This window comes from Neoarius graeffei, chromosome 14 (genome assembly GCF_027579695.1).
Source record: "Neoarius graeffei isolate fNeoGra1 chromosome 14, fNeoGra1.pri, whole genome shotgun sequence".
Classification (NCBI taxonomy): domain Eukaryota; kingdom Metazoa; phylum Chordata; class Actinopteri; order Siluriformes; family Ariidae; genus Neoarius; species Neoarius graeffei.
In genome coordinates, this window is record NC_083582.1 from 9,082,694 (window position 1) to 9,107,822 (window position 25,129).

At 41.8% G+C, this 25,129-nt stretch overlaps 1 long non-coding RNA gene across 1 annotated transcript; it reads left to right on the forward strand.

The window, feature by feature from the left end:
* The first annotated feature begins 221 nt into the window (after positions 1 to 221).
* On the forward strand, positions 222 to 25,129 carry LOC132897936 (uncharacterized). The gene is made up of 3 exons (XR_009656412.1): positions 222 to 514; positions 1,966 to 2,079; positions 20,430 to 25,129. It is a non-coding gene; the product is annotated as an uncharacterized LOC132897936 (long non-coding RNA).

Consider the following 25,129-nt stretch of genomic DNA (forward strand, 5'->3'; position numbering starts at 1 on the left):
GTCTGTTCTGAGAAACGGCGTCACCGCAAGCAATCGGTTTATAAATAAATTTAAATATTCAACATTTTAAAACCTGATTTGTAGGCATGCTTATGAATATAAATCAGTAGGTAAGAACTAACCAATCGGGACAAACTGTCACAACGTTTCTATCGTCCCGCCTCTTTGACGAACACTGCCGATGTTAACCGAATGCTATTTTCCCCTTCAAAGCAAAAGTTAAAAAAAAAAACCGTACTGTTCCCTCCGTCTCGACCTGGACTGGTTACGAGTGTTGGAAAAGAAGCTCGCGCGAAAGGCCTAACTCAACCACCGAAGATTCAAACATATATATTTGATTTAACTCTTATGATAAACGTTTCAAAATATTTTAACAATATTCTTTAGTAGGTTTTTAAACACGATCAATGTTTTTCGTAGTAATTTTTAATCATTTGCTACAATTTTATGGGAAATTGCAAGAAGCCTCGGAGTCGAGTTAAAGCAATGGCCGGACAACTGACACTGAATTTCGGTATGCGGAGTTGGAAAGCCCCTGGAAAGCCTGGGGCTTTATACCAACTCAACTTTTTAACTTTATTGATGTACAAAATGTTAGAATTTATCGTTTAGTGTTTCTCAAACGATTGCTTAAAAAAGGTGGTGGGTATCTTCAGTTTTTATCCATATTTTTTTAGATTTTATGTTGTAGGCCGCGTTTTAGTCTTAAGGCTCCACCGGATAACTACTAATAGAGATGGACTTTGTTTGTTTGGGGGTTATTTTTAAAAGTATATTTATATATGTTCAGAAAATAAGTTTTAGTTTACTTCATTTAGTTTATAGAAATTGTTTTTCTTTTCTGTAACAAAAGTGCATTACTAACAGTGTGAAGGCGTTTAATCTTGATGCTATTTAATCACATTACAGTATTTTATGACACGAAAAATGGTCAACCATGTTGATTTTAGCTTTTATTCTGAAAATAAAATGTATAATAAATGATTTTTGTTCGACTACACGTCGCCTCTATTCGAAGAACATTAAAGCACAATATGGCCGCCGTGCTTGTTCGCGTCTTAGCTTAGCATAGTTCTGTCTCCTTCACAACAACAGCGCAGTGAGGAAATAAAAAAAAAAGAAGAGTTTTTAGATCGACGATGAATTAAAAACGGGGAAACGCTGAATATTAGGTTCTAATTAGATTATTCGGTCGACTTGTAACTTGCTGTCGGAATTTGAGGTTTGTTTGTTTCTTTGTTAACAAAAATGAAGACGAGAACAACTCAAAGCTGAGTAAGTTGTAGATTGGATATCTGGTTTAAGATTAGTTGCCATGGTGACTTGTTTTTGAGGAAATGACACCGAAATATACTTTAATGTTATCTTATTAGTATAGAAAATTGTTTATAGCTTATTAGTTTATATAATGTTTTTAAAACGCATTTTTAAGTTTTAAAAGCGGGCCAGTCGTTGATAACTTGCTCTTGCGCGCGATGCTAACTCTTAATGCTAAGTAGCTTGCATAATGTTGAGCTAGCCGCTGTACACGATATTAAATTAAAACGACTTTTTTTTACGGTTTAAAAACGATTATGAGCCAGTATATCGATTTAGCTTAAAGTAATATAACTTATTTTATATTAGATATCAGGTTGGCTATTTAGCTAGCTAGCTAGCCATGTTAGCCTGCTAACCAAGAGTAAACGCTTTGTCTAATGTAACTTGGGTGTGTTTTGTCGCAGAGTGGCTTAATATATATATTTAGATGCATAATTATACTTGTATATTTGCCTTAAATTGTATTCTAAGTGATTTATGGTCAGGGCTGTTAGTGGTGTGTCAGTATGGCGGAGGTTTCTCTCGAATAAAAATGGAGTCTGTTCTGTTCCAGGGTTGTTGTTTTTGTGAGGAAGAGAGAAGTCAGGCTGAGTCACTTGCCCCAGCTAAACATGTCTTCTTCCCTATTATTATTATTTTTTTCAGCGTCTAAGAAGTCATTTCAGACCGCCATTTCCAATGATCCAGACTGAATAAGGGGGGGAAATGAAGGAATTCGTGTTTTGCCACGGAGGCAGGATCAGATTATCTGCTTAAAGAGTAAGTGGGGTTAGAGTTCCTCTCAGTGTTGCTCGCTCTCTTTTCAGATGAAAGTAGCTCAGGCACTCTTTAAGGCCCTGTCCACACGGCAACGGATTCAGGTGAATCCGATACAATTGCTTATCGTTTAGGCCTGGCGTCCACACAAAAATCTTTTGAGAACGGGTTCCAGAGTGGAAAGATCTGGCAACGTTGCCGTTGCGAAGTCGTCTGGATGAGTAGAACGGATTTGTTTACGATGACGTCACAACCACATGACTGTCAGTGCTTCACGCCGGGTAGAAGTGTAACGAACTTGATGCGAGTTGTCAACAAATCCTATAACTTGGTTCATGAAACGTGCTTACAAAATATTTTCACTGTGAATATTTATTGTGTAATGGTGCAAAGTGAGAGAGAGAGAGAATAGCCCTTAGGGCAGAGTCAATCCCGCCAGCAAAAATAGGGGAAAAAAAGGAGCGATCGCACCTCTTCAGATGTTGGTTTAAGTCCTACAATACATTCCTCAAAAAGGGCGTAGAACAACAAATTAATCCATCAACGTGTAGCATTCAATTTATTCCGGACCGTTAAAGACGCCGCCTTCCGCGTAGAATCATACATCATCCTCGCCGCCATATTGGATGGGTCAAAGCGGAGAATAAAGATGCCTCATTCATGTGCTGCGTTTAACTGTACCAACAGGTTTGCCGTCCAAACGAGATCACATGGGATTACCTTTCACAGGTGAGACTGGAAAAATACTTTTCATTGTATTTGGTCATTATAACGTAATTTTACGAACAGATTTTCCTGACTTTGTGGCTAATATGAAGTCTCGCGCATAATAGTTTATGCGCATGCGTCCTTACTTCTTCTATTGTTCTGGTGTCTCCGAAGGGACCGTCTTACAGCGCCCCTAGAGGTGTGGCATGTGTATTGCATCGTTTTCAGCAAGCATTGCGTTGCCATATGGACCTGATATCTTACTGATCGTTGCCCATGTGGACGCGATCTTTTTTTAAATAACATCTCGTTGCTGTTGTCGTGTGGATGTAGCCTAAGAGTGGCTAGAAGACTCTGGGTGTCGTCCTGGAAATGCTAATTTGCATATTCATTTATTCAAAATGCTCATTAGTGTATTAGCAATAAGGGTATATGAGGCTTGTTAACAATTGTTTTAACAATAGAAAGTAACGTAACTTGATTATGGGTTGTTTTACAATCAGGTTACGCAAGCTAAAAATCACATTTAACACTTCAGTATCAAAAGGCTTGACTAAATAAACTTGGTTGTTTATTGTAGCCCTGTGATGGCTTTATTTATCATGCAAAAAAAATTTGGTGATAACGTTATTTTTGGTGAATGTATGACAATATGTCATATTTAGCAAAATTACTTGTCATTTAGAAAAAATGCTTTTTTGACCACAGGTAGCTCCAAAAGGGATGCACTTAAAGGAACAGTCCACCGTACTTCCATAATGAAATATGTTGTTCTCTGAATTGAGACAAGGTGATCCGTACCTCTCCGAGCTTTGCGCGACCTCCCAGTCAGTCATACGCGCTGTTACTCCTGTTAGCAATGTAGCTAGGCTCAGCATGGCCGATGGTATTTTTTGGGGCTGTAGTTAGATGCGACCAAACTCTTCCACATTTTTCCCTGTTTACATAGGTTTATATGACCAGTGACATGAAACAAAGTTCAGTTACACAAACTGAAACGTGGCGATTTTCTATGCTATGGAAAGTCTGCACTATAATGACAGGCGTACTAACACCTTCTGCGCGCTTCGGCAGCGCATTGATACCTTCACTCAGGAGTGAAAAAAAAATGTCCTCTCTGAGACAGCAAATTTTTCAATATAAAATAACATAAATGATTTTCATCCTGGGGCGGCACGGTGGTGTAGTGGTTAGCGCTGTCGCCTCACAGCAAGAAGGTCCTGGGTTCGAGCCCCGTGGCCGGCGAGGGCCTTTCTGTGTGGAGTTTGCATGTTCTCCCCGTGTCCGCGTGGGTTTCCTCCGGGTGCTCCGGTTTCCCCCACAGTCCAAAGACATGCAGGTTAGGTTAACTGGTGACTCTAAATTGACTGTAGGTGTGAATGTGAGTGTGAATGGTTGTCTGTGTCTATGTGTCAGCCCTGTGATGACCTGGCGACTTGTCCAGGGTGTACCCCGCCTTTCGCCCGTAGTCAGCTGGGATAGGCTCCAGCTTGCCTGCGACCCTGTAGAAGGATAAAGCGGCTAGAGATAATGAGATGAGATGAGATTTTCATCCTAAAGTGTAGCTTTAAGCCCTGCTTAAAGCTACACTTAATCTTTCTGATAGCAGATTACACAAAACTACCATACACATGTCAAAAAATTACCTGAAAGATTAAGTGCAGGTATCAATGCGCTGTCGAAGCGTGCAGAAGGTGTTAGTACGCCTGTCATTATAGTGCGGACTTTCCATAGCATAGAAAATCGCTACGTTTCAATTTGTGTAACTGAACTTGTTTCATGTCACTGGTCATATAAACCTATGTAAACAGGAAAAACGTGGAAGAGTTTGGTCGCATCTAACTACAGCCCCAAAAAATACCATCGGCCATACTGAGCCTAGCTACATTGCTAACAGGAGTGACAGCGCGTCTGACTGACTGGGAGGTCGCGCAAAGCTCGGAGAGGTACGGAGCAGCTCGTCTCAATTCAGAGAGGAACATATTTCATTATGGAAGTACGGTGGACTGTTCCTTTAAATCATTCTTTATACCATAAAATAAATATTTGGTTCCATATCATTGGAAACATAGTTAAGTTTTAATGTTGAATGCCAGTAAGTTTTCAGACTATTTTGATCAAATTAGTATGTAATTGTGTCAAAAAAAGTCCTCTCCGAGACAGCTAATTTTTCAATATAAAATAACATATCTAAAATTATTTTCATTCTAAAGTGTAGCTTTAAGCCCTGCTTAAAGCTACACTTAATCTTTATCTGATAGCAGATTACACAAAACTACCATACACATGTCAAAAAATTACCTGAAATCTGTTCTTTAACTTGTCCTTCACTTAAAAACTGGTACAAGAACCAGTTTGAATTTTGGACCCCTGTGACACAAACTTTGTACCCTGATTGTAAAACAACCCTTATGTATTAGCTCTAAAACTTTTCTACTTTTTATGTTTTGTATCAAGAACCCAGAGACAAAGATGTAGTTGTGAAGGAGTTTCTGGCATCTTTTACTTTACAAGGTGAAGTGAATATCGGTGATTTATTATACACACAGGACACACTTTCTATGGAATAAAAACGTGTTCCCTTCCTTTCTAGCTGGTTTTGTTCATTTGGTTTGATAGCATGCAATATTGTTAGCATATCACTTGTCCTACGTGTATTACGTCACTCTGGCCAATGGAGAATGAGCGTTGAATACGGTTTACGATATTGTACGGTTAAGACGTGATGTCGTACGTCTGAGCTGACGCGAGAGCGTTTTCTGTGCGTAGAAGCATTTCTTTGTTCGCCAGGAAAGAGAAAGGTGCGTTGAAGACCCGAAAGGCTACCAGAACTTCATTAGATATCTTCACGCATGTTTATAAGAGAAAAACATACCAACAGACATAGAAAAAATGGAGAAGAGGCGCGTCGGAGACGTAAAACTTCCACACTAGCAAGCGACTGAATTTGTAAACGAACATGGCCGCCAGGTTTGCTTTGTTTAAATACAGAAGATTTTGAGTTTTGAAAGAGAAAGATGCGTTGAACACCTGAATATAATATATAATGTAATAATACTGGCTGGCATTTTTTTTTCCATAGTATATCAGATATATTCCATTCAGCCACTCGTCTTTGACTCGTTCGGTAACATGCTAGCTGAATTGTATATATCTGATATACTGCTCAATGCCAGTCAGTATTATTTAAATAACTGGGATGAAGTCAAGGTTATTATTCACTGAGCCTGAGCTGGATAATTGTTTGTGCAAATACACAGGTGATTATTTCAAACTTCAAAAGCAGCATGCAAATGTAATAACAATGCGGCGCAGACTTGTCACTTATCTACTCCGAGTCACACCAAATACTTTGTTTTGAAATCAGTAAAATAAATCACAATTCCACCTTACCTTTGAATAGTTTTAGATCAAACTTTGTAGCATATTTAGTGCTTTTAAAGGGGAACTGAAGGCAATTTTTTTAATCAATTCTATTTCTCATTTTATTAAATATAGGAATGTATTTTTGGTAGCTATTTTGTCACTGTTATAGCAAGTTATGAGTGTTTGAAATATGCTATGTAATATCAGTCCATATTTCAAAGCAGTGGCTGTAAGCGAGATTCGTTGAGACCTGTGCGAGACATCGTAGGACGGAAGTAAAATGTACAGCAGAAGTGACCCAACATCTGCCAACGTTCTGTGTCCAAAATCGCTCACTCGTTCACTGCTCCCTATATAGGGAATTACTATGTAGAGGACTAGTGCCCTATATTGAGGTATTTCACCTGACGTCACAGGGTCACGTGATGCCCCGGTGTCCGCCATTTTGAACGTCAAGCTAGCTAATGTCAACAACAGTAGCTGGTATGTTACTGTAGCAATGTTTACATTCAGTCATTTGGATGACTGTTAAAACCTTTCAGTCTCAAGTTTTTCCTTTACTGGATTTACTAGTTTACTGAGCTAGCGTGCGCGCCGGCCGGAAGGCAGGCAGGCTAGCGAGCGCGCGCGCGCTAGCTCAGTAAACTAGTAAATACAGTAAAGGAAAAACTTGAGACTGAAAGGTTTTAACAGTCATCCAAATGACTGAATGTAAACATTGCTACAGTAACATACCAGCTATGATGTTGTTGACATTAGCTAGTGCTAACAGCTAGTTGCTAATACACTGCTACAACTACACCGACCCTAATAATACAGTTCTTGGTCATTGCCTGGTAACAGCAAATTTATAACGGGCCATGTCTCAACAGACTAAGAAGTTATTTCAATGACATTTAAGAACATTTTGTTTATCCTGAGGACCGAAAGTAAATGAAAATGTGAACAAACCTTAGCTGTAATCAGATGGTGACCACCGGCTCCAGGGACGACCCGCTGATGTAGGCATGTTACCCAGCCTGACAAAATATTTGTAGGTATCCAAACTCTACGCTTTCAGATCAATACTTGTGTATGGCGATGGGTTTTTAACGACATAGGTATACAGATCATGTGGGCCGAAGTCAGGTAAAGACGAGGGCTTCGTGTACTTCCGTACGTCAGTGAACAATCCTGGTGGAAGCAGGTAAACGTCGTTCTCTAAGCCTGCTAACCTCAATTTTTGCAAATACCTCTCCCTCTGCTCGCCCTGTAAATGCCCTACGTCGCTGGATAGTGAAGGTGTTTTCTGTATCTCGCTCCTTTTTCTTTTATGTTTTTCGTTTGTCGCCTTCCTCGCATTCAAACTGATTCGAGCCGTGCCGTCCAAAATGGCAGCATCACATGACTTGGTCACGTGAGTGAAATACCTCAATAGTGAGTAGGGAGCGATTTCAGACACGGGTTGTCAAAAGACACGCACGCTCTCTTTCGAATGCTGATGTAATCAAGCCGGAAGTTTTGTTTGTTTTGATAGCAATCAGGAAAGTTTGGAAAAAAAAAAGTAGGCAGTAATCGTCATTTAGACTTGTTTTTGTGCAATATTTAGTTTGGAAAACAGTTTTCAAAATGGCGGCGCTGACATTTCACGTTTCGAAGTCTCGCACAAGTCTCGTGAAGATCGCGCGGATAAGTGACGCCTGCCGTGGACCAAACGAACTAAATTCAGCGTGCCCAAAAACCGAATAGGCCGATAAGTATAATGTTTAATTGTAATTAGTTGCCAATACAAGTCATAATATATAAGGTTGCTAAAATCAAGAACGTAATTGAATAACACATTAATTAAGAAATAAAGCACGTTTAAAAATGACTTCAGTTCCTCTTTAAGAACAGCATTGTCTTTCATCATTTGTAATAGGGATCGACCGATATGTGTTTTTCAGGGCCGATACCGATTATTATGGAATTGGGATGCCGATAACCGATATGTGCAACCGATAAATGTAAACATTGTAATTCACATGAAATGAAACATAGCACACACTGACACAGACCTTCATATCCATGAAATGTATGTTTAATTGCAAAATTGAACATGAAATTTTGTGCAGGGAGATGCCAGCAGCATTTGTACAATAAAGTCAAACATTAGTTAGAATAAAATGAGAAATAAAATAAATATTCACCAATAAAAAAAATAAATCACTCCCTACTATATTACAGCTCACCATTTTCAGTGGAAAATAAATGAAAATACACTCTGGATTCTTTTACACTAAGAACTAAGTAAGACTTACCAACTTCAAGTAGTTTTTAAATAACAAATCAAGTGTAGGGAGCTGCCTGCAGCATTTTTTAAAAAGTAAAATCAAACATACAGTAAAGTAGGCCATCACTCCCTATTAGGAGCGGCTGCTCCTTTAAGAGTATATCGCTTTCCGAATCAGAAGTGCTAGCGAGGAGAATCACTTGCGCAAGAATTATAAATACTAGTCACACCTGGCTTGTTTAAATGTTCAAATAACGCTTTATAAAGTTACCTAACATATACAAGTGCAATGCGCTTTCTGAGCACAAGTCACGTCATGAAGTTTACTCATCACCATAACAAAGAGCCAGTAGGCTTGCGCTAGCCTACAGAACACAAACACTACGTTTTATTTCGTCTCCCCTTGACCACCTCTCTGTATGGCTGTCATTCTACTGTTCGAGTAGAACTACTGACACATTCACAACGTTTCCAGACGGGGATTTAAAAATGACTGCAGCCTACGTTATGCTGTTTCAGCGAGACTAGTTGGTTGTCGGCTAATTCAAGTGCTTCCTTCCGTAAGCTAAGTTTGCCTGGCTACACAGATGCAAATGGACAATTTTAACGAGTAGTAGATGAAGAATGTAAACATATAATGATGTGCTTTTGCAACTTGTGTGTTTGTGACTTATTGGGGGAAAAGCAGCGTCCTTACCTTGATACGGGCGCCTTGAAACAGTTCAGAGTGTTTAGCTGCGCGTGTCGATTGGCTATATCTCTTGTGCCAAACAAATCAGATGTTGTGGTGGGCGGGACCATGTTCTTGAACTCAGAGAGGCGAGTGCAGGAAAGGACGTGCAGTGACAGTCGCATTAGGAACGAAATGGCTGCAAAAAGGCATGCTATCGGCATATCGGTGGAAATTATGGCCGATACCGATAACCCTAAAAATGCAGAATATCGGCCCGATATATCGGCCAGGCCGATTATTGGTCGACCCCTAATTTGTAATCTCTCTCACTTACGGTGATGAAGTGATTGGCCGCCATTTTGCCAACTTGCTCAAGGTGATTATCGAGAAATGGTCAGAATTTCCTGACCAATCAGAATGTGCAGTTTATTATTTTATATAATAGCCTCCGTGTTTATACTAATTATAAATATCTCCAGGAAGAGAGCTTAGAACGAAGAAGTGCAAGGGGGCAAGTAGTTGATCACTACTGTTGTTGATCAGCATTTGGTTGTTAGGAACAACAGTGATTGGACATTAGGAATAATGATCAGTGAGTGATTGTTGGGGAACTGATGATTAGTGATTGGTCGCAAGCAAAACAGTCAGGCTTCACACACTCAGTACGTTTACATGCACGTCCAAATCGAGCTGCTGTTGGTAATCGAGCAAAGGGTCCCAGCAGGGGTGCCAGAGAAATCCAATCCTACATGCACAAGTGAAATCGGGCTGTTGTGCAAGGTGCATTGTGCACCCGAGCCACATGTGGCGCTACACTCCCCATCGTATTGGTACACTTCCGGTTGTCGTCATGAAGAGCTATAGTGTTGCCAGATACTGCTGACATTTTCCAGCCCAAAACATGTTCAAATCCACTAAAATGCACTTAAAACCCCCAATCTGGCAACACTAGCAGTTCCATGTTCAAGCTGTTAGGCTTGCTCTAACAGACTATGGCTACAAATTGTCCGGCGCAGACCACTGTTTTGTAAGACAACTTATTTTGCACAATAATATTTTTCTAAAGTCCATTTTTTGCTTACAAAATTTTTTTTTTTTGCTTACAATTTAACTTATGTCTTAATAAACACACAAAAAGTTCAATTGTTTTGTTTTTATTGACATTCTTCAGATGTTGGACATTGTGTGTGTGTGTATGTGTGTGTATATATATATATATATATATATATATATATATATATATATATATATATATATATATATACAAATACAGTGACTTGTTTATGTACACAATTCACAGCTATGCAACAGCTGTACAGATGTATTTGGTGATACAGTAAGTGAGCTAAATTTTAACAGTGCAAACAATTGGCCCTTTTCCACTACCCTTTTTCAGCTCACTTCAGCTCGCTTCAGCTCACTTCAGCCCGACACGGCTCGCGTTTCGACTACCAAAAACCAGCACGACTCAGCTCGTTTCAGCCCTGCTTAGCCCCTAAAACTCGCACCGTTTTGGAGTGGGGCTGAAGCGAGCCAAACCGTGCCGACTGAGGCTGGGGGCGTGAGCAGACACTCCCCTGTGCACTGATTGGTGAGGAGGAGTGTCCTCACATGCCCACACACGCCCCGCGAGCGCGCTGGGATCTGTAAACACCGCAAACCCGGAAGAAGAATAATTATGAATTACGAGAATTTCTGAAGCCTTATGCGCGTCGCCTCATCTATACGCTCTTGCCAGTATCTGTCCGCGTTGTCGGTGACAACAAGCCACAGCACCGAGACCAGCAACCCTAACGACTCCATGTCCTCCATGTTTATTGTTTACTATTCGGGTCGTGAGACTACCGCTTAAAAGCTCACTGAATCAGTGACATACAGAGCATCGTGGACGAGTTCGCGGAGCGCAAGGCTCGTCGTATGCCCTTCAAATAATGCGCGCAGTAGGCTGTTGATGTTTTATTATGAGCCATGTACAGTATGTCGCCGAATGTTTTTTTTTTTTTGTTTGAGTTACATGTTCGTTTGAAGGACTTAATGTACAAAATAACATAGTTGCACCCCGTAGTGTTGAAATTGGTAAACACAGTGCATTCAGTGAGGTTTGCACCGCCCTCCTTTTATTTCTGACTCTTCCTGTCACCGTTGCAACCTCTGAGCGCTCATTCGTATGCCCTTCAAATAATGTGCGCAGTATAGGCTATTGATGTTTTATTATGAGCCATGTACAGTATCCTAATGTTTTTTGTTTCTGAGTTACATGTTCGTTTGAAGGACTTGATGTACTAAATAACATAGTTGCACCCGGTAGTGTTGAAATTGGTAAACACCGCAGTTGCGGACATTTTGTAGCCTAAAATGATATGATAAGCTTTAATAAAGGGCCCGGTCATTTGCCCCGCCCCCGGCCCGGCTCTGACTTGTTCCGCCACTGTCACTGATGTCACTGTTTGCGCTGCTTAACGGCATCACATGACGCCCACCCACTTTCGCTAACTCCACCCAATGTGTCCACCCACTTCCAGCCAGCACGGTTCAGCGCGGTTGTAGTCGAAATGCAACTCCAACAGCTCAGCTCGACTCAGCTCGACTCGGCACGGCACGGCTCAGCCGCGTTTGTAGTGGAAAAGCGGCAAATGCCACAAAAAGAAAAGATTCATGCCGTTGTCATGATTCGTTGTCATGCCGACCGAGGCTGTTGTGTTTCCCGCTTGTGGTCTCGTCACTCGTCACTTCCGGAAGTAGCTCGATAGGGTTTACATGCACAAAGTAGCTCGGCAGAAATCGCATAAACTAGGTTGTGTAGCTCGATTCCGAGAAATCAAGTTCGGTTCAATTTCAGCCGAATTAAGGTGTATACATGGCATTTTGAACTTCGATTTCAGTCGAGCAACGGCAGAAATTCGATTCTCTCTATGTGCATGTAAACGTAGTGACTGATGGTGAGTTGAGTAAACCTGCACTCTCACCACGTGTATCAGCAGCTGTGATGTGAGCTGGAGAGCCGTTCGGGTAGAGTTCAAGACATCCACTAACACCTGCTCTAAAAGTTGCTAGGTCTGTTTCGAAAGGGGGTCACACGCCAGACCAACTTCGTCTTTTAACAGTACAGATGTTATATCGCAGGTCTTTAATATCCTCCTTCCTGGACATTTGAAACTGTAACATGCCACACACCCAAGCTTTTTACTCAAGAAATGTCAGCACTCTGAATATCGGTCATCTACAGCGCAGGTTCCTGAGCCTGGTCCTGGAGAAATCCCCTGTCCTGCATTTTTTTTTTTTTTCTGTTTCCAGAACACCTGTGTGAACTTAAGAAAGGTTGTTCATTTTGGTGAAGAGAGGAGGGAAAACTGTAAAGTGCAGAACAGCAGGTTCTCCAGGGTTGGAAACCTCTGAGCTGCAGAATTATAAGATCCTCACCTTGGTCCTTGGCAGAGGAGACTTTTGTCACTGTGAGGACCCCAAGGCAGGAAAATTTAAGGGGTGCTCCTAGTTTATATTTTGCATTAATACGACGAGACGACTATAAAAGAACTGTGTGAAGTTAGTGTTTATAGATGCTTGATGATGTGCAGGATCAAGCTTCCCAATTACTATGTCTATAAACCATGGTCACATGACACAAGCTCAAGCAGAACACTGTTCAACTTTAAACTGACAAACTCTTACGAGAGAGCTCGTGAAATAATTAACATGCTCAAAATCTTAAGGGGCGTTCACACGGCACATATTTGCATCGATGCTGCACCAATGTATTTTGTTGCGATATATCTTACACCGGTGTAAATTTTGTGGAGCGTTCACACGTCACAAACCTGCTTACTAGAGAGAAGCGCGTTAGCGCCGGTGCCGCCCCACTTGCGGTCACAGGGCAGTTTTTGCGACCGTGCTATACGATAGTAATAATGCGGAAATGAAATATGCTTGAAAATGTACTTCCTTTTCCCGGTTGTCATGGCATCACCAAGGGCCGGGAAAACAACGTGGATGAAGACACCAGTGTTGCCAGATACTGCTGACGTTTTCCAGCCCAAAATATGTTCAAATCCGCCAAAATGCACTTAAAACAGCCCAATCTGGCAACACTGGAAGACACGCAGGTCTGTTGTTGATATTCGCCATTTTGGAAGCGCAAAATACCAGGATGCAAATTATGCAACGCCCGTATGTAATCAACTCTCCTCACGCGTAGCGAGTCTACCCCTGTAGCGTTCAGACGGCCCGTTTTATATCGGTGCTGCCCCGCAAACTAGCATTTACTCCGGAGTAAATTTCTTAAACCACCTCCCGAGCAGGGTTAGATTTGCACCGGTTCAAGCAGCTTTCAGGGGCGACACCGCTATAACTTTGTACCGTGTGAACGCTCTACTGGGGCAGCCCCGGCGCTACACCGGAGTAAAAGTTGCCGTGTGAACACCCCTCTAGTTAGCTGCTTCCATGCCAAATTTTTGCATTATTTTATTTCATGGTTTAGCCTATTGAGGTATTTCACCTGACGTCACAGGGTCACGTGACGCCCCGGTGTCCGCCATTTTGGACGGCAAGCTAGCTAATGTCAACAACAGTAGCTGGTATGTTACTGTAGCAATGTTTACGTTCAGTCATTTGGATGACTGTTAAAACCTTTCAGTCTCAAGTTTTTCCTTTACTGGATTTACTAGTTTACTGAGCTAGCGCGCGCTAGGCAGGCTCCCGGCCGGCAGGCCGGCTAGCGCGCGCTAGCTCAGTAAACTAGTAAATCCAGTAAAGGAAAAACTTGAGACTGAAAGGTTTTTAACAGTCATCCAAATGACTGAACGTAAACATTGCTACAGTAACATACCAGCTATGATGATGTTGACATTAGCTACTGCTAACAGCTAGTTGCTAATACACTGCTACAACTACACCGACCCTAATAATACAGTTCTTGGTCATTGCCTGGTAACAGCAAATTTATAACGGGCCATGTCTCAACAGACTAAGAAGTTATTTCAATGACATTTAAGAACATTTTGTTTATCCTGAGGACCGAAAGTAAATGAAAATGTGAACAAACCTTAGCTGTAATAAGATGGCGACCACCGGCTCCAGGGACGACCCGCTGATGTAGGCATGTTACCCAGCCTGACACAAAATATTTGTAGGCATCCAAACTCGTATACGCTTTCAGATCAATACCTGTGTATGGCGATGGGTTTTTAACGACATAGGTATACAGATCATGTGGGCCGAAGTCAGGTAAAGACGAGGGCTTCGTGTACTTCCGTACGTCAGTGAACAATCCTGGTGGAAGCAGGTAAACGTCGTTCTCTAAGCCTGCTAACCTCAATTTTTGCAAATACCTGTTCCTCTGCTCGCCCTGTAAATGCCCTACGTCGCTGGATAGTGAAGGTGTTTTCTGCATCTCGCTCCTTTTTCTTTTATGTTTTTCGTTTGTCGCCTTCCTCCCATTCAAACTGATTCGAGCCGTGCCGTCCAAAATGGCAGCATCACATGACTTGGTCATGTGAGTGAAATACCTCAATAGTTGTCTTTATTTTATTAGATTCTTTCCAGCACTCCCCCCCCCCCCCCCCCCAGGTCTGCTTATTGTTTTCCACTTTTCTTTCATATCTTGTTTCCAGACAGGTGAGTTCTCTTCATATTGAAAAACACAACTTAAACATAAATTTGCGCAAGTCCTTCATATGCGAGAGCGATTGCTATAGAGATTCACATTACTCATCAGATGTCTGTCCACTTGCTGGATAGAATATCTGGTCCAGGAGAATCCCCTCTCCTGCAAACTTTAGTGATTTTCCCCAAATCTGACACACCTAAACCAGGTAATCACCTAATTAACAGCTCTTTCTCAGTTGAATTAGGTGTTAGAGCAGGGAAAACACAAAAATGTCCAGGTAAGGCAGTTCTCCAGGAATAAGATTGAGACCGTGTGCGTTATCGTTGTGTAGGTGATTAATATTGTCTTTTGTAATTTGGACAGTGTGACAGTTTATCACAGGATTCATCAACCATTCAAAACTCAACATTGTGAAATCTTTGTACAGGAGTGTCAATGTAAGTTATTGTATACAGCACTGTGCAAAAGTCTTAGGCCCCCTATTTTTTTTTTCTCATACAAACGGTTATCGATTTCTGTTTTATGATTTCTATATTATCGACTCAAAACATTTTAGCGTTCCAAAGGTTCGTTTTCCAGCACAATGTTAAAAGTTGCAGGAAAAAAAAAAAAGTTTTTATCTGAGTAGTATATTCCATAAGAGAGCACTTTTCAGATTAAAAAAGGAAACCTAATGAAGGCTACTGGGTTTTGGTGCAAAATTTAAGAAGCGAGTCTGACCGTGTCCAGGAGAACTGTGGCTGGTTCTGCAAGATGCTCAGTAAAACCTCCAGCTCACTTCCTTATCAAACTGCACTCATTGTACCGGAGACTGACTCTTTATTTACTTACTGTTTTAATTTTTTTTAAGCAAAGGATTGCGTCACACCAAATATTGACTTTATTCATACATTACGGCTTCCTACTGTTTATGGTATTTTTTTTAATGTCAACATTTTATTTTTAAAACCATTTTTGCTCTACAGCATTTCTTTATGTGCCTAAAGGCCTCTGCATGCTCTTGCGACAAGGCTTTCGCAGATAGCTTTTCGCAGACAGTTGTAATTTATTGTTGAGCGGGGAGTATAGGCGTGCACGATGTTATTCACCGGCACAACGCAAGGGGGCGCAAAGTCGCTAGGAGTAGTTGGTGGGTGTGGTTAGTGGAGTGTTTATCCTCCGGTTACTTATAATGACTAGAACTTTTTTTTTTTTATAATGACTAGAACTGGAGTCGTATAGATGTACGTACTTCCTCAATCAACCGCTCTTCATGCTGCTCCATCTTCGCTCGTGTTTTTAAAAATGCCGGTCATGAAAACAAACCAAACCGGGAAAGTAGGGAAGTGGATGTAGAGTGGACCAATCAGAGCCCTCTTGTCTGCGGCGCTGTCTGCGAGGCTTCTGCAGTGGTCACAATTTTTGTGAGGTGCGCGCAGAGCGTCTGCGAAGGTGGGGGGGCTACGCAGACACTGTCTGCGACACTATCTGCGAGGACTGGGTTGTCAGCATAAATTGGCCTTAAGACCTTTGCACAGTACTGTATGTAACAGGAATCCTCAGGGCTAGAATTTTGGCGCGAATCGATTCGCGTTAGTATTCGTGTAAATTGTTCCCCAGGCGAATCTCAACGGATTTGCGCAAAATATTCAAGAATTATCGTAATTTTATCGTAAAATATCAAAGTAATCACTTCAATACAAAAATTCCACGAACGGTTTCGGTTTCAATAAACAAACATTCTGCGCATGTGCAAAGTGTGTTTCACTCGCTTGGTGCTGCTTGCATGTAGTCCGCCGAGTACTTTTGTTGTCAGGAATAACAAGATGGCGTACTCCAGCTCAAGTGATAGTCAGCCAAACACCTCAAATCCGTTGAAAAAAACGAAAAGAATATCGCGGCGCGGTTTACAGGCATGGGGCGATGACCTACTAGACAATTATGACTTCGACTTTGAAGACTATTTCGCGGTCAAGGCGAGGTGTAAGACATGCAGCCTGCGCTATGATAGAATCAAAGCATGGTGGGCATTCTGTTTCACGGTCGATGATCGTCATGCATATAATGATATATAGCCTATACAGGAGTCTGACACACACACACACACACACACACACACACACACTAGTGCAGTCATTCGGAATCAGAAAGACAAGACCAATGAAATGAACACACAATACAGGTAACTGACATGAGAAAAGACATAAACAAGATCCTCCATGGCTTGACCCCAGAATGTCACTCAGACAGTGCAAGCTCTACTTCTGCCAGTACTGACCTGTATGCCGTTGTGCATCCTGACCCTGACTCTAGTGTGGTTGCTAGTAGTGATGATGATGATTCAGACTCCGCTGTCAGTGATGAGGCAGAGTAAACTAAATGATAGTTTGGCATGACCTTGACACAGTTTGCTTTTCCATAGCTCGCGGTGCTAAGCAGAGCCACGTCATTACTAGGGATGTTAACCGATGATCGTTTGACCGGTGGTTGACCAAATCAACGTCAACCGGTTAAATTTTTTTTTTTTTTGGTTGTCAGTTTAAAAAAAAACTAGACAGGGACACTCTAACGAGTGCAAACCCCGCCTTTTCCCTATTAAAATACATTGGGCGAAAATTTCGAAGTTCTGCCATGACTTTTGACCTTTGACCTCCAAAATTTAATGGTTTCCTTCCTGGGTGATTGGCAACACGTACAAAATTTGGTCCAAATCGATCCATTGGTTCTTGAGATATCTTGCAGACAGACAGACAGATACACACACACACACACACACACACACACACAGACTGACGCAGGTGAAAATAATAACCCCTCCGACTACTGTCGGCGGGGTTAAAAATCATTTTGGAGCGGAGAACCTGGAATTCTGTGTTGTAAACGCTTGGGGCGTGCCATGCGGTGTAAGGACGACAGCTGACAAATCAGAAACGCCCATTCAGTCATGTCCCACCCCTGTTGAAGACAGATGACAAATCAGAAACACCCATTCAGTCATGTTCCTCCCCAGTTGAAGACCGCTGCCACTCAGCGAAAGAAAAAAGTGTATAGACAGGCTTTTTAGCTTACAAATTACTATTGTGTTTTTTTTTTTTTTTAATTATTATTAGAAGGCACATGGAGTTTAGTCCCGCCTTGGCCAGTGCATTCTGAAAGTATGTTTCGGTCTGTAGCCAACAATGCATGTTATTGCAGATCATATCTCTCCACACAAACTAAAGGCGCAGATGCCGACTTTTTCACGGCTGAATCGTGCAGATCCAATTTTTTTTTTTTAGGGGGGCCGTTGGAGTGTCTGAATAATTTCATCAGAGTAAATTCTGTATTAAAATTACTAAATGAGCAAATGCCGTTACAGTCCATGAAACATAGGAAGTATGAGAAGTTACTGTTTTCTTCTCATACTTCCTATGTTTCATGGACTGTAACGGCATTTGCTTATTTAGTCATTTTAATACAGAATTTACTCTGATGAAATTATTCAGACACTCCAACGCCCCCCCCCCCCCCCCCCCCCCCCAAAAAAATCGGATCTGCACGATTCAGCTGTGAAAAAGGCAGCATCCGCCATTTGCATCCCTGTTTAAACTCATAGGTTAACCGGCTAATGAGGCTCGGTGGTCGGTCAAGATTTTTTTTAGTTTTCACCATCCCTAGTCATTACGGCGCTGTATACGTCAGTTACGGCGCTACGTTTACATAAACCTTGGCGCGAATATCAAAGCAAAAACAACGCGGAAGAAGCAGCGGCAACAACAACAATAATAATGGATGACTTCGCATTTGTACAGCTGCTGCTTCTCGTCGCTTAAAAATGGCAATCTTTCACGGTCTTGTTGTTGGTCTTAACAACCAACACCCCCCCCCGACGTAAGTGGTTCTTTCCTCTGGCCCAGCAGAGAGTTGGTGCTAGCCTGGAACCGGCTTTTCTGGCCCCAGGGCCAGTTCTTTGTCAGTGGAAACAGAAAACCCGGTTCCAAACTAAGCACTGGCCCCGAACCAGCCCTGGAACTGCTTTGGTGGAAAAGGGGCAACATTGGTGCAGTTAGGTTTCTGACATTCAGATGTTCTCTGTTGTTCAGTTTTTGATGATTAAGGATTGAAATAGAGTGATGAGTTTGTTACTGTGAATAACTCTGTGTATTGTAATGTTTACTGTAACGGTTAGTGTATTTGCGGCAGGCTTTTGAAGATGTCCTCAGCTCCATTCTTCAGTTGTTGACTTGATGATTAAGGAGTGAAATGAAGTGATAATGAGTTTGATAGTGTGTATAATTATGTATTTTAATTACTATAACTGGTACCGTATTTGTGGTTTTAGGGCTAAGTTAGAGGCCAACTGACTGCCTGTGAAAAGAATTCAAACTCGTAAACACAGTCACAACAAACACAAGTTGTTGAACTTATTTTATTGGATTCTCAGGATTCTCGCAAAACGGTTTTGCGAGAATCCAAACAAATTCCTGCAAATTTTCATGAAATTCTAGCCCTGAGGAAAAAAACAAAACAAAGGAGAGAAAGATAAAATCGCTGAATGGTTCTTTTGTTTTTAGAAATCTATTTTTGAGTATGACTTTGTTATAAAATCTCTTGTACTGTAAGTTTTCTTCATGTCGTGCTTTGATGGCGTGCGGAGCTATTTTCCTGGTTTCGTTCTGGACAGCAGTGTGGTGGTCTTGTGAGTTTGATGGATGTCTGTGATTAGTTATATAAAGGAACGTACGCAGACTGGCAGCGGAGATTGTAGTGTAACGTGTTTACAACAGAAACAGATTGAACACTGATAAAAGATTTTCAGTTGCACTCGAAAACTCTGTGATGTGATTTGTGCTGGGATCAGACCACATGGTGTTTTCGTCTTTCATCATGATGGTCACCGTGTCAGATTGGGCGATCATGGTGCCATAAATTCTTACCACGTCTTTTGTCAGGTGACTGGCAACACAAGCTTGACCCTGACTAATCATCGTTCATGTCAAATTGGCCTGGGGGGGGAATAGTGTTCAACTTCTTGTCAGGGTGTCCCAGACGCCACTGTTCTTCGATCAGGTCATGCTACAAGGCTGTCCCAGTGTTCATGTTCAGGCCTGCTGCTGGAAATTTGTCAGCCTTGATGAAATCAGGGTTGAATTTGTTTATTCTGATCCTGGCGTTAGATTAGATTCAACTGTCATTGTGCAGAGTACAGGTACGAAGCCAATTAAATTAGGGCAAGCTGGAAAGTTTGTTGCATCGCAGCAGGATACAATATTCACGAGAACTGCTGGAGTGTAGAACTTGATTAGGGGTTTACGAAAAGGAAAGGCAGTAATGCAGTAGAGAGAAATGCATTTTAAACTGACAGTCAACAGTGACAACGATTTGTAGTGGGTTTCCCAAAAGCATCTTAACCAGGAGTGTGTTTTCAGTGTTACGATGGTCTTTGTGCTATGATGCTTTTGGAAAACTTGGTACTGATCATACTGTGGTTAGCTCCCCCCCTCCCCTTTTTTTTTTTTTTTTTTTTTGGTAGGGCACTTCAGCCATGCCTGCTGGCATAGGGAATCAAACCAGCAACCTTTTGGTCCCAAAGCTGTTTCTCTAACTGTTACACCATGGCTATCCCAGAAAGTCCGTGGCTATCCATGAAACCACAGTGCTCAGGTTTCATGGAATTTCCCCTGACCCACTTTCGGTTATTGCAGGAGGCTGAAATTGCGCATGTATGATAATGCATATCTTTACAGGTCATGTGGCAATTTGCAGCTATGAACTCGTATGTTTCTCTTTTACAGGTGCTAAGGTGGAGTAAAGCGTGATAATGGAGCCAGTTGAGTGCAGAGCGGTCATCAGGTTCCTTTACTTGAGAGGCCGCACACCAAAGGAGATGTTTGACGAGTTGAAAGAGACTTGTGGGGAGGATGCCCCATCATATGACACAGTCAAGCACTGGCATCGTAAGGTCAAGTGTGGTTGGACATCGGCGGAAACGGCTCCCATTCTCGGGTGACCATGGTCCACCATTGATGACACCATCCGGCAAGTGGAGGCCGCCATTTTGGAGGATCGCCACATAACCGTTCGCCAGCTAGCCCAAGGTGTCAAGATCAGTGTGGGGTCTGTGGAAAAAATCACCCATGACCATTTGCACATGCGGAAGTTGTCTGCACGATGAATTCCCTGGTTGCTCACACCTTTCCAGAAGCAGGAACGAGTCAAGCCATGTGCCAAGAAAACCAGGAGGACTTTTTCGACAGACTAATCACGCAGGACGAAGCAGGCACGTGTCCAACCCTCGGTGGGTAAGGTCATGCTCACGGTCTTTGGGACCAGCACGGAGTAGTGATGAATTTCCTGGTGAAGGGTACCACCGTTATTGGGACATGCAATGCTTCACTGCTGCAGAAAATGCGGGAGGCCATCATAACTGAGAGGCATGGCATGCTGACCAAAAGGGTCCGCCTCCTGCAAGACAGCGCCCCGGTTCACAACTCCTCTGTTGCTCAGACGGAAGCACGGTCAGGGCTAGAATTTTGGCGCGAATCGATTCGCGTAAATTGTTCCCCAGGCGAATCTCAACGGATTCGCGCAAAATATTCAAGAAATATCGTAATTTTATCGTAAAATATCAAAGTAATCACTTCAACACAAAAATTCCACAATCGGTTTCGATAAACAAACGTTCTGCGCATGTGCAAAGTGTTTTTCACTCGCTTGGTGTCGCTTGCATGTAGTCCGCCGAGTACTCGCCAGGTGGCGTTTGTTGTCAGGAATAACAAGATGGTGTACTCCAGCTCAAGTGATAGTCAGCCAAACACCTCGAAATCCGTTGAAAAAACGAAAAGAATATCGCGGCGTGGTTTACAGGCGTGGGGCGATGACCTACTAGACAATTATGACTTTGAAGAAAATTTCGCGGTCAAGGCGAGGTGTAAGACATGCAGCCTGCACTATGACTGAATCAAAGCGCGGTGGGCATTCTGTTTCACGGTTGATGATCGTCACGCATATAATGATATATAGCCCGTAGGTCGCGTTAACCGACAATCGTCCGTCATTGACGGATTTTTTTTAGCTATGACGGAAAAATCCGAAGGCCGTTGGTCATTTTGACGGATGTTTACCGCTACCATTACCAATAAAAATAATAGCCTAATAATAACAATAATAAAACATAATGAGAAACAATTGAAATGATTGGCAACTTGTGGCAGAGTTTTCTTACATACAGTATACATAGTCTTCACTGTCGTCACTTTCAATCTGAGCCGACGTTGCGGCAGTCTGGATGTTCAGTGCACAGGCTGCTCATGTATACACTGTAGCCACTGCGCAAGGCTGTTCCGCCCATCGCGCACCTGAGATGTATTAATGTTTCCCTTCTCTGCAGAAGACGCGTCATTTTTGCTATTAAAAAAAAGAGATGCATTGGGTTGTTTGTGTCGTTTCCCTGCCTGTACGTCTTAATGCAATAGCGCTCATTTAGGCTAGTTGTTTTCTTGTTTTTAAAATGAAACAAATGTCGATTTATTGTATTCTTCCCCAGCAAGCTTAGGAACTAGGGCTGTAATGATATGCAAATTGAAATCGCGATACGCAGAGCCACGATCCGTATCGCGATACAAGAAGGCAGAATCGCGGTACACCCTTTCAAACTTCTCCTCAGCCCAAAAACAGAGGCGCTTCCAAACTTCAATTTATGAATACTTTACTTTTTATTTAAATTACATTTTAAACTTACTTAAATTACTTTTATTTTTTATATCTATTAGTAAGTCGTTTTTTCGCCGACCTGCGACAATCTTCTGCGAGTCACGCAACGTCCACACTCGCCACTGGCAGAGCATTCATTTCTTTTAAGCGGTCGCCATTCTGGTTGCGACGCGGGGAGCGAATCTGTAAACAAGCAGCTCATTGGCTGGCTAGGTGTGCCACAAGCCAATCACAATCACTTGACCGGAAAGGCATGCAGTGTTGCCAGATTGGGCAGGTTTAGGCGCTTTTTGGCTGGTTTTGAACATATTTTGGGGTGGAAAACGTTAGCAATATCTGGCAACACTGAAGGCATGTCTGCTTGGGCGGAAGCCTTCTGCGGCAGTTACATTTTGACACGCGAGCAATGTTTCACCATAAAAATTCCGTAATTTCCATCTGTTTTCCGCGATCACAGAAAATCATCGGCCCTATGAGAGTGAGACAGTGAGAGAGCCCTCCCCCCAAAAAAAATCTTAACGGATTTACACGATTTGGAAAAATGACTTTTTCAGAACCGAAAAAAACAGAGCTTCCGGCTCAACAGTATTATTTTGAGAAATAAAACAATCTTTGGATATACATTTGTTCATTTTTGCATACATATTACTCATTCTCTGCAGTGGTCTGAATTATTTGTTATTAAATAGTTAATGTAAGTAAGTAAATGTTAAGTCAAATTTACTACTTTAAAAAAACATTTTTTTAAAAAATCGTGGGCGTATCGAATCGTGGGTCAAAAATCGCGATACGAATCGAGTCGTGAGTTGGGTGTATCGTTACAGCCCTATTAGGAACATCACTGCTCGAATATCTGCTAAACTATCATTTTAATGAGAGCACGGGTAGACAAACTAACATTTAAACTAGGGCTGTCAAAAGATTAATTTTCTTGATCGCAACTAATCTCAGAAATTTCATAGTTAATCGCGATTAATCTTGATTTACTTTGCATGTGTAAAATTGATATTTTGCAGTAAGACCGTTCGAATCTAAAGTTAAACCCACAATGCAAAGTATTTCTGACCATTGTGTCTTAAATTGGAATAAAATGAAGACAGAGACAAAAGCAGAATTTATCTTTTGGCCTTTATTTCAAAAAGAGTGTAGAGAAAGGAAAACAAGTATTAAGAATGAATGACTGGCTACTGCTTGACACAGGGTGCATTTTACTCTCGTCTTGTCGACTTGTCCGTCTGGATGTTTTTTAAATTCAAACAAACCATTCAGAGGTCCAGAAAACCGTTGCTTATCCATCACAAAAGAGGACTAAACTGAAGACAACAGCGTGTCCTTCCATGCCAATGCCAACGACTCGATGGAAACCACACGCTTCCGCTCGAGCTGCCTACGGATGCGTAGAAGGAACAAAAGACTAGCAAACTCGAAATAGCGCGTTTAACCGAAAATGAGTTTAATTAATACAACCAGAGGAGCTGCATGTGGATGGTAGAAGTGCGGAAAATGCTGGTAAACTCTGATCGCGATTAAAAAAAATATTCGCGATCACAATTTACATTAATCTAATCGCGATTAACGCGTTAATATTCCCAGCCCTAATTTAAACATAACTTCGTTTTATTTAAGACCTTCCGTGTCAGGTTCCAGGCTCCGCGGGGTGCAGCTGCACCACTGGTGCAGAAAGACCGCATGCTGCAGGATTTCCTCCCTATGAAGAGAGAGTACTAGCAGGGTCGGGAAATCCAACTTTCAGAGGCTCTTGCCGGCTTCTGATCACTTCCCTGGGAGAAATGTTTCCCGACTTCAGAACTTTGGCTGAAGTGGCGCTGGTTATTCCAGTCTCCAGTGTCGCAGCAGAGCGTGGGTTCAGCCTTCAGAATAAAATTAAAACGTCAATGAGAAGTCGTCTGTCCGAGGCAAAGACGCAAAATTTAATGACAATTGCCTCGGCAGCAGTCTCCATTGACGACTTTGATTATGCACAAGCGAGCTCCCAATTTAAATCCATGCGGGCCAGAAGGAAGGTTCGAGCTCACGCAAACAGGTCAAATTAGATTGTCACTTAAATCGTTGTAGTGGACTGTTCATATTTTAACTGCAATTGTCTTGCTACGTTGTAAAATAACATTGTTCGTACGCCCGTTAAGGCACAACAGCCGCAATGTTTTTAGCGGAGGGAAAATGGGTTCACAAGTGACCGAACGTCAGAATCTCTGTTCTTCTTTTTGCATCATAAATACATAAATAAATGATTAAATAATACAAGCTTGTTCTGTGAATTAATTTTTAAATGAAAATGAGTCCATGAAAACACAAGTTATTAAATATATAGCATTCATAGCCTATATACACTGTCATTTAAAAGTTGAAATAAAATGACAGATAATAATGGACAATGACGGAATTTTTACGACCCTGTCCGTCAAAATGACAGACCAATGAAAAAGTCTGACGCAACCACTGATATAGCCTATACAGGAGTCTGACACACACACACACGCACTAGTGCAGTCATTCGGAATCAGAAAGACAAGACCAATGAAATGAATAAATATATGATAAACACACAAAAATACAGGTTACTGACATTCAGATGTTCTGTTCAGTTTTTGATGATTAAGGATTGAAATAGTCATGTTTGTTACTGTGAATAACTGTATTGTAATGTTTACTGTATTTGCGGCAGGCTTTTGAAGATGTTGTTGTCCTCGGCTCCATTCTTCAGTTGTTGACTTGATGATTAAGGAGTGAAATAAAGTGATGGTGTGTATAAATGTTTTAA